The sequence below is a fragment of the Eschrichtius robustus genome, chromosome 12 (genome assembly GCF_028021215.1).
Source record: "Eschrichtius robustus isolate mEscRob2 chromosome 12, mEscRob2.pri, whole genome shotgun sequence".
Taxonomy (NCBI): Eukaryota; Metazoa; Chordata; class Mammalia; order Artiodactyla; family Eschrichtiidae; genus Eschrichtius; species Eschrichtius robustus.
Genome location: NC_090835.1, coordinates 94,099,527 through 94,114,722, shown reverse-complemented (window position 1 = coordinate 94,114,722; position 15,196 = coordinate 94,099,527).

Sequence of the window (15,196 nt, the reverse complement as noted above, 5' to 3'; positions counted from 1 at the left end):
CAGGCCACAAAACAACTAAGCCCGTGCACCACAACTACTGAGCCTGCCCTCTAGAGCCCATGAGCCACAACTACTGAGCCCCCGTGCTGCAACTACTGAAGCCCACGCACCTAGAGCCCGTGCTCTGCAACAAGTGAAGCCGCCGCAATGAGAAGCCCACTCACTGCAATGCAGAGTAGCCCCTGCCCACCACAACTAGAGAAAGACCACGTGCAGCCATGAAGACCCAACACAGCCAAAATAAATAAATTAAAAAAATAATAACAGCAACAACTATATACTTTTTATTCTCCCAAAGGTGCATTTACTCTTTCATCAGACACTTTATGTGCACCTATTTTAATTTTCACACCCTGCTAAGGACTGGTATTCAGAAACAGTGACCCAGGCCCTGACCATACAGAATTTTGATGTAAATAAATCAATAGTTATAACTTCAATAGTAGAGCTATTATTGAGTAATATATAGAGTGTTAGATAAGCATAGAAATGAGGAATATAATACAGATAGGGCTAGGGTTATGAGAGCCTATGGAATGAGTTGATACTTGATTTGAGTCTCAATGAAAGGAGATTGACTCAGATGGAAAAGCAGGGGAAGAGCATTAATAATATGATGGAACAGCATGTGTGAAGGCATAGGGGTAAGGAAAAACATGGCCCTTGTAGGCAGAATAATGTCCTCCCCCCACTCTCAAAGGTGTCCACATCTTAACCCCTGGAACTTGTGGACATGTTATATTGCATAGCATGGGGAAATTAAAGTTGCAGGTGAAATTAAGTTTACTAGTCAGCTGACTTTAAAATAAGGAGATTTTCTTGGATTATACAGATAAATCTGTATAATCTGTATATCAGATAAATCTGATAAATCACAAGGATTCTTTAAAGTGGAAGAGGGAGACAGAAAGGAGGTCAGAGTCAGAGAAAGAGATATGAAAATGCTACACTGCTGGCTTTGAAGCTGGAGAAAGGGGCCAGGAGCCAAGGAATGCAGATGGACTTGAGAAGCTCAAAAAGGCAAGATATCAGATTTTCCCAAAGAGCCACCAGAAGGAATGAAGCCCTACCAACACCTTGATTTTAGGCTTCTGACCTTCATAACTATGAGATAATAAATCTGTGTTTTTCAAGCTACTAAATTCTTGGTAATTTGTTACAGCAACAGTAGGAAGCTAATGCAGTCCCTTGCAGGGAACTCCAAGTGGATTTACGTTTGTGATAAAGTGTTAGTGAGCCGTTGAATGACTTTCAGCAGGGTAGGAAATGAAGCAGAATCATATTGTAGAAAAGCCACACCTGTAGCAGTGTTGATAATGGTTTGAAATAGGATTACATGCAGAAGGGAGCAGGATATGAATAGAAAGATTAGAGGGGAGGCTAATGTAATTTGAGCAAGACTAGTGAAAAGAATGGTAATAGTTGCTTTTCTTTTGAGGACGTCCTTATGCATAACACTGCATTTTACACCTTAAATTCTAATTTTTAAATCTTAAAAAAAAACCCTCTCAAATGAAGTTTTAATACCCACATTTTATGGGTGAGGAAACTGAGGCTCAGAGAATTTAATAAAGTTGCACAGCATTATACAACTGATTAGTGGTGAGCTCAATTTGGAACCAGGTCTGTTGACCTCAAAGCCCATGGATTTTCCAGTATATCACTCACTGTATCCGAAAAGAAAGACAGATAGCAGCTAACCTGAGAATGAATGAGAAGATTTTTAAAAGTGCAGGAAATCAGGGCCACTGGAAACAGTCTATAGCACTAGAGAAGCATTTGAGGGTTTTAGAATAGTAAATGAAGTTCAAGAAAATGAGCCTCGGTCATGAAGGGAAAAAAAGGTTAAACATTGACTTTGCTTTTTTTTCTATTAAATATTTAAACTTGTTTATAACTGTACCATCAACATTTAATCAGAATATAAAATATTTGCTGTCTTTGAGGAGCCATACTGTTTAGTACAGTCTGATGGGTGAGGATTTAGCTGATATAAATCAGTGCAGAGTGGGTGCAGCTGGGTGTATTAGGTAATAGAGTACAACACTAAGTGGAAATCAAGAAAGATGTCTTGATTTCTGTAACATGTATTTCTGTAGGATAATAAAAGAAGTCACGGTCAGGGAAGTTCATAGATCTACTCAAACATCTACATAATTATGAAGGATGACCACGTGTATGGTGGATGAGCTTCAGCTCCTTTAGTATGTTGTCAAAAATCCTAACGTTCTAATTGTTCTCAATAAGGCTGAGGATCACTGAACTATGCTCTGTTCGTTTCTGCTTCTTCAGTGCCTCATAGGGATTTGTTAACTTGACTAAATGCATATTAAAGTACATTTTTCATATAATTGTTACTGGTTTTGGTTATATGCCGCTGCCAAGGTTTTAGCCCTCATCAATTATAGCTCCAGTCCATTTATTCAATAATATCTTAAGGAAATCTAAATTCTTAGCTCGTACTATTAATTCATAATGAATATTGCCTGAGATAAGAGTGACTTTGATTGTGCTAAAATATTTACTTTTATAATCCAAAGAGATTATCATTAAATTATATTTGCTTCAGTGGGATATGGTGTGTGCTATAACTATGATATCTGGTTTGAGTGGGATTTGGCTCACAAGGCCACAATGGTGTGAATGTTTTCTGTGGACTTATGCAGAGAATTGAAAAAGAACATCTGAAAGGAGAAAAAAGCATAGATAGGGCTTCACCTCTTTGATCTCAAAAATGAACACACACCAATGTTAAGATGGACAGAGAGACACGAGATCCCCAGAAAGGAGAGTGAAATCGATGAGCTGACTCAGAAAATGCAGAGCAAAACAAAACAGCACAGACTAAAAAGTAGAAAAGCTGTCAACGGGTCAGAGGTTTAGAGATGCTGAGTTAAAGAGATATGACAGACTACTGAGACGAAGAAATTCTGCTCACTGATTACATGGATCAATAAGAGGGAGGCCATTAAAATACGTCCTCTTGTATGTGTTATAATACATCTGTCTAAAATCAGGCTCACTTCAATTCCCAGACTGTTCATCTTTCAGACACAAGTGTTTTTTTTTTTTTTTATAAAGTTTCCCTTTGAGATTTTTTAGAAAAATTTTTATTTATTTTATTTTTGACTGTGTTGGGTCTTCGTTGCTGTGCGCGGGCTTTCTCTAGTTGCGGCGAGCAGGGGCTATTCTTCGTTGCAGTGTGTGGGCTTCTCATTGCGGTGGCTTCTCTTGCTGTGGAGCATGGGCTCTAGGTACGCAGGCTTCAGTAGCTATGGCACGTGGGCTCTAGAGCACAGGCTCAGTAGTTGTGGCTCATGGGCTTAGTTGCTCTGCGGCATGTGGGATCTTCCCGGACCAGGGCTCGAACCCGTGTCCCCTGCATTAGCAGGCGGATTCTTAACCACTGCACCACCAGGGAAGCCCCAGACACAAGTTTTAAATCAAGCTTAGCTTGTGCTGAATCCTCAATATACATGCTTTCAAGGATTAGGTATGCATTAGGAGTTTATTAAATGCTGAGATTCAGTGAATACTATAGTTGCTAACATTTAGGGCAATTGGATTTTTTTTTTTTACCAGTTTCTGGAGGTCCTTTTAGTTCAGGGGTCCCCAAGTGCTGACTCAGAGACTAGCTGTGTCAGAATCATTTTGAAAGAATATATAAAATATAGCTTTGTAGTTCCCTCCCCTGGAGATTCTGATTCAAAGTGTCTGAGAGTGCCCAGGCATCTGTATTTTTATAAGTGCCTGGAGATATAATGCAGGTGTTGGCAAACTTTTTCTGTAAAGGTCAAGAAAGTAAGTATTTCAGACTTTGTGGGCCATGTGCTCTCTGTTATAACCACTCAACTCTACCATTGTAGCCTGAAGGTAACCGTAGGCAACACGTAGACAAATGAGCATGACTGTGTTCCAATAAAACTTATTTACAACAGGCAGCAGGTTCCCCAAACAATTAAACATAGAAATACCATATGATCTAGAAATTTCATCCTAGACATGTACCCAAAACATCAAAAGCAGGGACTTGAACAGATACTTGTACACCCATGTTCGGAGCAGCATTATTCACAGTTGCCAAAAGGTGGAAGCAGCACAAGCTTTTATCAGTAAATGAACAGATAAGCAAAATGTGGTATATACATACAATGGAACATATTCAGCCTTAAAAAGGAATGCAATTCTGACACATGCTACAACATGGGTGAACTTTGAGAACATTATGGACGTGAAATAAGCCTGACACAAAAGGACAAACATTGTATGATTCCACTTATATGAAGTACCTAGAGTAGTCAAATTCATAGAGAAAGAAAGTAGAATCATGGTTACCAGGGTCTGGGGAGGCGAGAAATGGGGAGTTATTGTCTAACAGGTACAAAATTTTGGTTTGGGATGATGAAAAATTCTGGAGCTAGATGGTTGTGATGATTGCATAACAATGTGAATGTACTTAATGCCATTGAATTGTACTGAGGAAGCTTAAATGGTGAATGTTTGTTATGTATATTTTACTATAATAAAAGTAGATTAAAAACATAAGGAGCAGAAAAACAAAAACAAAAAATAAAGAACAAATGGCAGAAGACACAGATTTGACTCATGGTTATAGTTTACCAGCCCTTGGTCTAATGGTTAGCCAGCATAGGGAATCACCACTAATAGTTTATTTCCTTTTGGATTTAGTATGGCAACCAAACCACCTTCACTTTTCTTTGATTTGAATTTTTTTTTCAAAAATGAGAATCTCTGGTGTTTAACATTGTTACACAATCTCTGCCAACTTCTATGGAAAACAGGTTTCTCTTAGTGTCATATTCAGATAAAATTACATACTATATTATTATGATCTACTTTCATCTTCCAAAATCCATCTGCCACTAAATACTAGATAAAGTTTTCCAGGAGGAAATATTCCAAATGCACTGCGTGCCTTCACTGTTTATTTCTCTCTTTGTCTATGTGTCCTTTGCCCTTGATTCTTGTGTCAGTTAAATTGCTTCTCTTCTCATACAGACAGAGAGGCTGGAAGTGTTCCTCACAAACTATTCCTTGTTGAACAGTGGCGTGGAAGTCTGTCTCTGCCTTCTATGGAGACACGAGGAGTTTGGCGGTAAGTATTCTTCTCCAAATGCTATTGATTTACTTATCTTTCCCCAATGATAGTTTAAATATCAAACTTTAACAAAGTGCCTATTCAATTAACGAATTTGGAATGAGTGAATTTGTACAAATTAATATGGTTTTATTATTTATAAAGGAATCACCGACTATTTTTATATATAAAACTGGAATGATATTTAACATGAGGCGATCATGGCTGTTTTATCTATAGAAATTTCTTCAATACAGCAAAATTTTGTACTTTAAAGACTGACATAAGAGTGAAAAGATGTAAAACTAGTTCCCTTATTCAGAACAACATCCTTTGTTCCCTCAGTTTTCTGACCCAACATCTAAGAGAAGTCAAAAAATAACATGTTTCTTAAAAGCTTTTGCACAGCAAAGGAAGCTATAAACAAAACAAAAAGACAACCCTCAGAATGGGAGAAAATATTTGCAAACGAATCAACGGACAAGGGATTAATCTCCAAAATATATAAACAGCTCATGCAGCTCAATATTAAAAAAAACAAACAACCCAATCCAAAAATGGGCAGAAGACCTAAATAGACATTTCTCCAAAGAAGACATACAGATGGCCAAGAAGCACATGAAAAGCTGCTCAACATCACTAATTATTAGAGAAATGCAAATCAAAACTACAGTGAGGTATCACCTCACACTGGTTAGAATGGGCATGATCAGAAAATCTACAAACAACAAATGCTGGAGAGGGTGTGGAGAAAAGGGAACCCTCTTGCACTGTTGGTGGGAATGTAAATTGATACAGCCACTATGGAGAACAATATGGAGGTTCCTTAAAAAACTAAAAATAGAATTATCTTGTGACCCAGCAATCCCACTACTGGGCATATACCCAGAGAAAACCATAATTCAAAAAGACACATGCACCCCAATGTTCATTGCAGCACTATTTACAATAGCCATTTCATAGAAGCAACTTAAATGCCCCTTGACAGGCAAATGGATAAAGAAGATGTGGTACATATATACAATGAGATATTACTCAGCCATAAAAAGAAATGAAATTAGGTCATTTTTATAGAGACGTGGATGGACCTAGAGACTGTCATACAGAGTGAAGTAAGTCAGAAAGAGAAAAACAAATATCGTATATTAACGCATGTATGTGGAACCTAGAAAAATGGTACAGATGAACTGGTTTGCAAGGCAGAAATAGAGAGACAGATGTAGAGAACAAAAGTATGGACACCAAGGGGGGAAAGCGGGGTGGTGGTGGTGGTGATGGGATGAATTGGGAGATTGGGATTGACATATATATATACTAATATGTATAAAATAGATAACTAATAAAAAAATAGCATGTTTCAATTAGCTTGGTAAAATAATACATTTATTATTTAGGGAACAGATTAATACTGAAAGAAGTATACTGATTCAATTGGTAAGTTCTTATTTTTATTTTTTTGCTCTGTTAGAAATAGTCCCTTTTCCTGTATTTGTCACTATTGCTTACACACCTCAGATTCCCACAATTAATGGTGGGAGTAAGGAATTAACATAAGAAGGGGTGTGTGTGTGTGTGTGTGTGCGTGTGCGTGTGTGTGTTGTATACTGAACATGCAGTTGCAAAGCAATTTAGCTTGAGAGCAGTCAAAGTTTACATACATCTCCGTGTGTTGTACAAGTTAAGTTTGTGTACCTAGCCTTATCATGTTCCTAAGTTTCACTTCAGTTCCACTGACAGATTCTGGAGTGGGACCCTGTTATACAATCTTGGATAGTCTTCCAAGAGTTGGCTGTTGTTCTAGAACTTGTGTCGCTGAGGGACATATCTGTGGTAATATTGAGGCCATCTGAGTGAGTCTTGGCCTACACCATTAAGCAAATTCGTGTGCTTAAGTACAGGTACTGATGTGCTTCCTTCATTCCCACACTTATGCAATAGTAAGAATCAGCACTTTCCTTGTCCGTGTAGGCAATGTGCTAGAGGTGCCAGGGACAAGGAGGTGAAGAAGGCATGATTAGAGGAGTAAGGGCCTTGACCTGGATTAATGATGGTGGAAATAAAAAGGAGGGATTGGAATAAAGAGTTGGGGGATGAGATAGCAGAGATTAGAAAAAAAGCAATGGTAACATTTTACTGGTAAAGGAGCTTCTTTTGTATGCCAGGTCTGTGCTAATTGCCTAAACTCTCTTAGCCCTTAACAACACTATGAAGGTTCTGTTATTATGTCCATTTTACAGGGAGGTTGAGCAACCATAATTACAGAGCTACCAACTGTTGGAGCTGGAATTCAAACCCCGAGTTTAATTTCAAGCTCTAAGCTCTTAATCATATGACCCATCTATTGCACCTCTTAAAATGCTCGTCTTCATATCTGTTTCATGTATTATTTCTTAAGCAGTTGGTGTCTAACTATAAAGAAAGGTGTAGCAAATCCAGATCTGAAGTACAAAGTCATCATAATTAGTAAAAAAGTGACAATACAGGAGGGCGTAGCATGGAAGTAGATGAAGTATAGAGGGACTATAATTTCTAACTCAAGGAAGCTTGTACTGATAGATGTATCCGTGGGAGTATTGCTTAATCTCTCTGAGCCTCATTTTTCTCAAGTGTGAATGGGTGTTAATTATATTATATAGTTTATAGTGTTATCATGAGAATTAAATGAGATAATGCATGAAAAGTGCCTTGCAGAGGATAGGATCTCAATAAAGACTGCTCTATTTTGATAATGATTAAGATGAAATGTGCTGGCTAACTCCATACTGCAGAGTTATTCTGTTATTTGATTCTGGTTAAATAAATGATTGGTGATTATTGTTCATCATGTTTTTCCGCGGAATGCTTATTTGCTTGCAGAAGGGCTATGGAAGTTGTGAACTAACATCAAAACGAAAAAGCACGAAAGAAAATTAAACAGATATTTATTGAGTAATCAAACTATCACTGATTTTTTTTGTGTGGCAGTCATGGAACATAAACAGCATAATTTAAATTGCATTTCAAATCATAACAATAATTTACAGTGTTTTAGAGGACATATTTCCTTCCCAAAGATGTCTGACTGCTTTGCTGAAATATCTTAAAAACTCCCAGGGCTGAGTTCAAATTATGGCCCTCCCATCTCCCATCTATTGGCTGTGGGGTCCTGGCAAGTCTTTCGCCTCCCTATGCCTGTTTTGCTTCATCAAACAAAACGATAATAGGCTCAAATTAATGAAGATCTTAGTGTCAGGCATTTAGTTCACATTAATAACAACTAACCTCCTCTTTTCCATTGATTCACAAATAATACAAAACCCACTAAGAAAAAGTTTTCTTTATTCTTTGCACAAAACAAAAGATTGTCACAGAGGCCTCAATATCTGGGTCTCTTGTTTGTCATATTGGTCTTGAAAAAACCCTGCTTTCTTCAAGAGTGATGGGTCCAGCACCTTAGTTAAACAGTTTGCTTACAGGTTTTGTGATTTTTAAAAAAGGAACACATTTCACAAATGAGAAACCTGTCTTGTAGCTGGTAGCTCTGTGGTGCTAGGTGACATGGAAGGGCATTGCTCTCTTTCTTGCCCAAAGCAAACTTCTAGGGCCATCTTTGTGACTCAGGTCTGATAGCCAGTGGCCAGCTGCCAAGAAAGCTAAGGCTGGAGGAGCTACATTCAGCTTCTTCCCACCCTGGAAACTGGTCAACCTGACCCAAGCATATTGTTGGTGTTTTATTAAAAGGGTTGATTTGAGGAATGTTGTGTTTGCCATGCAGTGTCATGCCTCAAAGCCTTGGTTTCCAGCCTTTATTTATAAGCCTAATTGTTGCTATGGAAATTCAATATTTAAAGAGGTAATTATTGCTGATCTTGTTGCATGTGTCCGTTTCTGATGTCCAGCTGTTAGCTCTTTAGCTCCAGTCTAGCAGATTAATTACTGCTATTGATTACTTTGAGCTTCTCTCTTCACACCTGCAGTCTGTGTAATTAGCTGGTGGCCTCCTCTGAAAATTAGAAGCAGTTTCATTCTGGCACTTTGCCATTTCCCAGCCATGTGCCCTGCACTGATGAACAAAAGCAAATCTATTTTAAATAGAGATATCTGGGTAATGAACTCTTTGTGTTTTTGAACTATCCGTGGATAATTCAAATTACCCTCTGTTAGCAAATATTGTACCTCATTTGATGACTATCTGCAAAGAAAAAATTCCAAAACACTGGTTTTTATTCCCATTTCCACCTTGTAGAAATTTGCTCCTGTGTGTGGTTTAAAAAAATCAAAACAACTTTCTTGTTCTGCTGCCGAGGGTAATGGGGCACTGGAATAGATTTCCTAATGGAGCCCAGTGGAAGCAGCTGAGTTTCACTCTGAGTATTCCAGCCATCCAGATATTAATGTTCATCCTTTCGTTAGATTCACACTCCTAGTCTGAGAGACAAATCACCATTCTTGGGAGTCATTGTTATACATCGGGGATAAAAAATTTCCTATTAAAAATGATTTAGACAGAGATACGAGAGAGATTTTATGGCAGGCGTCTTCAAAATTTTCTTCCCAACTTTATTTCAGTTAGTAAGATACTTTTCCTTTCTGTTCATTGGAAACCAAATCTGACATTGCCAGTTACCAACATCTAGACTTTTGCCTCCAATGTCCTGTTATGATACTTTCTCATCTGTCGTGTGATACTGCCTAAACACTCAGGAAATACAAGTCGGTAGTAGAATTAGGAGTGGACTTCCCAAGTAATGACATGCAGTGATTACTAACATGGCCAGCTGTTCTTTTCTATGCTGACAGGGTCCCACGAATGTTCCCTTTAGCTATTTAACTTGTGTTGAGTTATTATACTAAGGGTTATTGCTTATCGTAGGAAAAAATAAAGTGCTTTCCTCCTGCCCATGGCATGCATCTGCCAGCTTTCATTTGAAGCTTTAAGTGGATATGTATGTCCCAAAGTCCACCCAGCACATGGAAGGAAAAAAGTTCAGAAAGTTATCACTTGTCAGAAAGCTGAAAATATGCCACTTATCTCAAGCAAATGCGTTTGTTGGGTCACAGCAATGTGGGAATGCTTCATCAGCTCCAATAAAGCTTCTGTGGAAGCAACGAAATGCAGCTTGCTTCTGTCTGGGGAGTCAGGTGGGAGATGGGCATGAAGCGGGAAAGAGTAAAAAGAGTAAGGGCATTCACTCATCAACTCAATGAACCTTTGGGGTATCTAACGGGGAGGCTGAACACTGGCCCTCAGACCAGAAGGTCCCCAGCTGGAATCTCATCATTTCCACTGTTTCCAGATTAAAATTTAAATTGTGTGCTGCCATTTGGAGGCCTTCTGGGCAGGGTCTCACAGAGTCACCAGTTATTAGGAATGTCTCCTATTATCGCAACCCTAAAAGCTATTTGAACAGCAGCCTAATGTGATTGTGACTTCCAAGGACCATTTGCTGTTATTGCAGCTCTGCTCAGATGTGAGTGGGAGCAACTAACCAAAGTTGCCTTCTCACAGTACCAGAGAGGAGAGTCTGAAGCACCAGAGAAATATTTTGCTGGCCATAAATATAAATTCACCTCAAATAAACAATCTTTTGTTTCCCCAGTTTGGGCAAGGTCATCTCTAATTCTGACAAATAGTGACACTCTTTCCCCACCAGAGTATAAATTTTAGACATTCGCACTAATTACAATTTCAACTCAACTGGAAATATGAAAGTTTTAAACGGGTGTAAAATACAAAGTGGTAGTTGTATAAAACATTCCATACTTAGAGATTATATAATGCCTTTCAAATGACAGGAATTTATGCATACATATGCATATATGTTTATACATATATAAATATATATTTTTATTTTGGATATTTTATTTTTGTTATTGCAAAATTCAACATGCTTAACCTATGAAAATCTGAGGCTGTGAAGAGTATATGTATCATGAAGTTAGACATGTCACAGATCTCGCTGGTATATGGAGCTGCTTTGGCCATTGGTTTTTCAGCACCAGCAGAAGAGAAATAAAAAGTCTATCAAGTTAGTTTTTTAAACCTGATTTTTAAAACCAATTAAGTTTTATAAATCATGATGAAGGCTAGGTATTGTTGTTGTGTTCAAAGTTACAGGGAGTATTTAACAAGTGCTCTATTACACCATCAAAGGGTATACGAAAAGGCTAGGTGAAATGAGAAATGAGAGTTTATCTAGTAAATAATAAAAATAGTGTAGCTGACATGTGTGAAGTGCTTATTATGTGCATTGTGCTACGTGCTTTGATTACATCATCTATTCTAATCCTCACACAAACTTATATGTATTATGGATGCTGTTCTCTGGATGATGGGGACACTGTGGTGAGGATGAAGCTGAGAGATTGCATAACTGGACCATGGTCAGATCTGGTAAGTAACTTCATTTGTCTACCAAGCCAGACTTTTTACTACTTCCGGACATTTTATTCCAGCTATGCAGCCTTGATGATATTTTGCTCCATTTATCTGGATTCTTTAATATTTGGATCAACCAAATGAAAAATCTACTCATAAACCTGGTGTCTTTGGGCCCAACTAATATTACTTAAGCCTTAGTCTAACATTTTGATTTTCCTCAATTTATTGTGACTTATTACAAGTAGTTGTGCTAGGAGTGGCAAGATCATGTTATCTTGTCTGTGAGGAGAGGGCTCACATTAATGAAATGTGGGGATGGAGCAGAACCAGGCATTTGTGCAACTGTTGCCTGACCTGGGTCAGGCAGGATGTTCAGTGACTGTCTTAAGTTCTCCTGTGGGGAAACCTTTTTGCTGGAAGAATCACAGACTAGTATTTATTCTGTTACTAGAAATGCAGGGAAAATCTCCCTCCCCCACAACTTTGCTGTTGTCTTTCTTACTGTGTACGATTACTCTTATTTCACTTGGATGCCTGAAAATTTTATTTTTTAAGGAAACAATCAGAATAAGGCGTCCCTCTCTATGTATAATACACATACGTAGAGTGTATTTTGCTTTTTCATAAATATATTTTGTTATATATGTGTGTGTGTTGCTGTTATACACACACACCACACACACACACACACACACACACACACACGCGCACACACAATTGTTCCACGCAGTATTTCTAAGACATTTTCTGGCAAGGGCTTTTGAGAGAATGAAGGGCAGAGCCTTCTCAGTGTCAGTATATGTGTAAATATCTTCAGATTCTACGAAAGCATCTTCATTTTTTCAATCATGGATTACTGTTTGAAGGGGAGCTGTTTTATGATTTGTAGCACACATCAGATAACCTTCAAGGAATTCTCTTGTGAAAACATAGCAAGTCAGATTTTCCTGATCTTATGTTTTCCCTTTCTATGTCTAATAATATCCCATCCTTAGCATCAACTCTCGCCCTAATGAGCTGAAACTACATTAGCAAAATATTAGGCAGATAAATTGACTCAAACCTTGGTTTGATGATCTTACTTAAGACATTCAATTAGTTCTGTTTTGCTACAAGCTAATTTATGACTTTGTATTTATTCAAAAAAAAAGTTGAAGATACAAAGCTGTGGGAGACAAAATAATGAATTATTCTACCGTCCTTCATGTGCTCATCATGTGCTCACTACAGTAAGGGAAGAAGAGAAAGAAGAAAGACATACTTTTGATGTTCGATATGTGGCTATTTTCTTGTCATATCAGACAGTCTTTAATTGGTGTAAACAGATTTATATCCCTCTAGGAGATACTAATTAGTGTAGTAAATGTTGGCTTATTAATTATTGTTAAAATTTTCTTTATTTACCCAGTAAATAGTTTTTATCTCTTTTTTTCCTTTCCTGTCTCCTTCCCTTCCCCCCACCCTCCTCCTTCCTTCCAAGATGACAGTTGGTTTAGCGTGGTCGTAAACTTGTTTTCTTTGTGGTGTATAATGACTGGCAGCTTGATAAAGCTGTGATATAGTAACAGGTATTATGATCCACTTTTCTGTGGCAAATGTTAATAATTGATCTGTACACATTGAGAGAGAAGAGAAAGATCTGAGAATTTTAAAGTAATTTACAGCCCTGTGCCACACTCGGTGTGTTTTTAATGAGCTTCTCTGGATCTACAGGTAGCAAAAGTTTTTTCTGCTGATGTGCAGGGCAACTTGTCAAGACATCTTGCAGGGAACTGTGTTCCGAGAAGGTCAGCCAGGGAATAGAATTGCATTAGGTGATGCTGTGGTACATAACTGACTTACTCTGTCTCTGGAAAGTGATAGAAGGTGAGGTTGAGAGGAAGCTGCCCCTCCTCAATTCCCTCTCCCTCTTTTTTACTTTATTAAAACTGCTTTTCTTACACCTCCTTCTACTATTTCTCTTTCTTTTTGGCATTCTTGCAGTCTAAAATTCTAATGGCCACTCATGTTACTTTTGCTGCTGAATTAAATATATGAAATATTTCTTATAATAATCAGCTCCAAATGTCCAGACTGCTCGCTTTTATAAGCCTATATTTTCTGTGTATTTTCCTAAGGGCAAGCAACAATCGTGTTCCTCTCCCTAGCATGACAGCCAGGGCTATTGTGTGAGACAGGTTAATCTTGCTATGCTGCAAAAGAAAGTCATATTCCTTGAGATTCTTTGCTGTGGTTTTTTGCTGTCTTCACTCCTATACTTTGGAGGACTGAATGTATCCACCAATCTCAACAGACGTTTCCCCACCCTGGTAATCGATAACCATGAACAAAATATGCATTAACCAAAATCATAGATTTTCCAACATTTCTTCTTATGCCAGTTGGAAAAAAATAGGTACCTAAAATGGGCATATATCAGTCAATTGAAAATAAACTCAGTCTTCATGGTATGAAGGAAAGTAATTGTATAGCGTATTTATTTTGCTGCATTTAAAAAAATGTACTTCGAGGTACCTACTATATTGCACACTATTTCATGAAACACCTGCTTCATTCTATCCAGAGAAGTCCAGAAAGTGGACTTGTATAGAATAAGTTATAAAATCAATTGCTGATAAGGTGATGTAGGTACTTTAGCAATGTTGGTGAAAAGTAGAGGCAAATTAAGACAGTAAGTATACAAAGATACTCAAGAAATTGATTTTTTCTTTTCGTTGTTGAGAAGGTTTCTAAGGCTGTTTTGTGAGGCTTTGTTTATACACAGGCTGTGCAGTGTTCTTGCTGGTCTGATTTACCTTGCATTTTCCTACTGGAACTTCTGGAAAGAGAGCTTCCCTCAATTTTTCATAGGAGGAAAGAACCTGAAAATTCTTTCAAAGCTGTCAGTTCTGTCTGCTGTAAAAAAGGACATGGAAGACTAGGAGCCTCAGGGCTTAACATGAATTTGTCCTGTGTCACACTGGAGCTTGCCATTGGAACATCTTGTGTCATGTCTGGTTTTAGAGTCTGAAGAAATATAGGGAGCAAGTGAGAGGTGGTTCTCTTGAGCTCTTGGAAGTAAGCCATATGTCTGAGGTTATAGCTTAACTCCCCTGATCATCTGGATGTTGAAAAGGTTTGATTTTTAAAGATCATTTTATGAGGAAAATGGTGACAAAGGAAAAAAAGATACTGTGTTTTTTTCCCAGAGGTCTCCTGAGAAGTGCGCTTGTGCCCATTTCTCCAGGCTGAATTGTTCTCTGGCTGGTAGAGACAGTGGGAGATAGATTGGCAAACACGGTGTGTCCAGGCACAATGTGCTTGTGGACAGAGGACATCTTGATCATTTCTCTCTGCCGTGACTCTTCCAAATTTTACTCTTCTATAATCACCCTGAATTAGATACTAATATTTAAGTGTCTTCTTAGGGCTTGGCAAAATTAAAAATAAATTTGCCACCAAGGAACCAAGAAATTAAATATCTACTGCCAGACATGGCAAACTTTCATGGACTTCTGTATTAGATAAGTCTTTATATCTCTCTGACTAGCATTATTCAGCACGATTACATTTAATGTGGGCTAGGCTATAATACCCCCGTCCTGCTCTCCCAGGGTTTTAAAACTCCAGGGCAGCTACCTCGGCTCCCTCCTCTTCCACCCTTTACCTTCCAGACAATGTTTTGCCTGTTGACTTGATGATCAAGACTGGCTTGACTTTCCAGATTCACCCTACATGTTGTTTAATCCTCTTTATTA